Source organism: Coenobita brevimanus, chromosome 43 (assembly GCF_032717465.1).
Source record: "Coenobita brevimanus isolate Jiangsu-jjx chromosome 43, ASM3271746v2, whole genome shotgun sequence".
Lineage (NCBI taxonomy): Eukaryota > Metazoa > Arthropoda > Malacostraca > Decapoda > Coenobitidae > Coenobita > Coenobita brevimanus.
In genome coordinates, this window is record NC_136996.1 from 32,123,158 (window position 1) to 32,125,831 (window position 2,674).

The window sequence follows — 2,674 nt, forward strand, 5'->3', positions numbered from 1 at the left end:
GAAAAATCGTCTGGAGTTTACTGAAATTCGTTACTAAAGCTGTTCCTACTATTAGCGGGTGAATTATGGTAATTATTAATTAGGGAAGTGAGCATGGAAGTGAAAAAGTTACTACATGACAGTATTGTGATACAATCTCTAACGTATGGAAGTGAAGCTTGGACGTTGTCGGAAGGACGCAAGTCAAGAGTGAGAGCAGTGGAAATGAGTTTTTTAAGAGGAGCCTGTGGAGTCACATGGAGAGACAGGCTGACAAATGAGGATATAAAGGAGCGTTGTGGTGTGGATGTGGATGTGATAGGAAGCATTAGGAGGAACACACTGAGGTGGTTTGGCCATGTGGACAGGATGGAGTGTGAGAGACTGACGAGGAGACTGTATGTGAGTGAGGTGGAGGGGGGGAGAGGGAGGGGGAGGCCGAGGATGAGATGGAGGGATGGGGTGGAGAGGTATATGAGAGAGGGGGCTGTGAGTTGGGAGCAGGGCAGTGAAATGGCGGGATACAGGGCGACGTGGAGGCAATTTGTTTGTGGCCACCCCGTACGGGATTGAGGCGTCTGGCAATATATAGATAGATAGATTAATTTAGTAACTATTTACACTCAGGATTCCTATGACACAGCTGAATAAAATCGTCTGGGGTTAGCTAGAATATATAGCTTACTAGAGCTGCCCTGACCATGAGGGGGCTAACAGGAACAGTGTGAACTCTGGGCTAACAGGGACTGTGAACTCTCAGGCTGCGCGGGTAAAAGTAGTGCAAATCTGTTTTTATGTCTACGATAGAAGAGATGAGGTTAGCTTAGACAAAATAAAGAATAAGTAAATAAATCAATCCTCATCAGTGATGTAAGCTCACAAAACACCAAATAAATTAGGTGAGATCTCAATAAATAAATCAATGAAAGCGAATCAACAAAACGAATTAAAAAAAAGTGTAAAAAAAAAAAAAAAAATAGTCCCCGGCCTTCTTAGAATGTCATTTAACGGCACTTATACTCGGTAAGGCACACAACTACCACCCTAAAACGCTACCTACTGATTAAAAAGAGAGAGAGAGAAAAAAAAACGAAAAACCAATGGAAAGACAAAAAGAAAAAAAGAAATTAAAAAAATGAATCGTTTCCCAGGCATCATGAATACCAGCGACAATGGACCAGCCACTGAGGGTACGAAACAGGAAGTCAGTATTATTATACACAATAGTAGGCATATCTAAATTCAGAGTGCTTTCAGACGCGTTGGATATGAACCAAAATGACCATTACATTGACAGAGAGGTTTGTAGGTAAGAATCTGAAGACGACAAAAAAAAGGAGAGACTGAAATGAGGAAAAAAAAAAAAAAAGTCACTTTTCGGAGTAGCCTAGGACACCTAAAGACAAATACTAATACTCGAGAAAAAATAAACCGTCACTGCGTTGTTTTCGGAGATAGTATTCGAAGTGGCTTTGAATTCGTAACCTCCTCCTAAGCGATTTATTCCGCAAAGTATACCTGAATATCCTCTAGTACGTTACTGATACAAACCATATCGATATTAGAAAGCTATAAATAACATACAAGGTAATGTATAAAAGGTTCAAGGTAATACGCAAAATAAATCAGGAAGAGGCGCTACGAAGCATCCCTCTTCACCTAAAACACGATCCTATGACACTTCAAGATCCTGCGAGTGGTCAAAGAGGAAACGAAAGCCGATCACGCGTAGTATTTTTTTTTTTTTTTCCACCTTGATTCGGCCCAGGTTTTCGTCCTATTGCAGCTTGATCGAGGCAGGAAAAGACGAGGTTGCAAGTCTAGTGCTTCTTAATGACTAGCATCATATTCAAGTGTTAATCTATTGCTACAGCTCTGCATCCATTACGAAGAGATGGCAGTCGTAAGCCAAATTAAGGTAAAAAAAAAAAAATGCATAAACGACTTTGGTCATGTCTGCTTGAATTACCGAGGTAGGTATAGACGTAGAAAAATACAACTAAATAAATCTGTGAATACCTATATACGGAAATAAAATTATAACGCTAATTAAAAGCTGCAACAACGATAACAAAGACAGGCCCGAACTAGAGACCAAAGACCAATAAGACTTGAGCAAGGCCAATTGTCTTATTGGCCTTGCTCGAAACGGGTTGGGAGGTGGGCTGGGCAGAGGGTAGATGCACGTTCCCACCTTTCCACTTTCATTTAACATCAAATGGTTATCAATTCGGCATAATATATGAAGTGAAAATAATAGGGATAAAGAGGTTGGGTTGGATTACATCTGTAGCACATATATAAAGGCGTTTTAAGCAAAGTTGTTATCAGTATTTGAGAGAGAGAGAGAGAGAGAGAGAGAGAGAGAGAGGACAAGACCGCATCATCGCCATTTAAATCCCCGCAACAGGCCTGCGTCGACACGATCTCTCTCCTTACCTTACCACCTCTGCCGGGCTGCTTTAGACGCCTCGTTGTCCCTCCTGCATTTTTAACACTTTAGCAATGCATACACACGCAAAGTAACACCGTAATTAGCAGCACGCAGAAGGACGCCACCCGCTTGAACAGCAAAACATGATCTGCGTTCCCTTGGTCACCGCACGTCTGAACATCACCCAGTTGGCCAATCTTAATTTTTGCGCTTGAGACTCATGAGATATCCAGCCTTTGTATCTACGAAAAATGTTTTCGC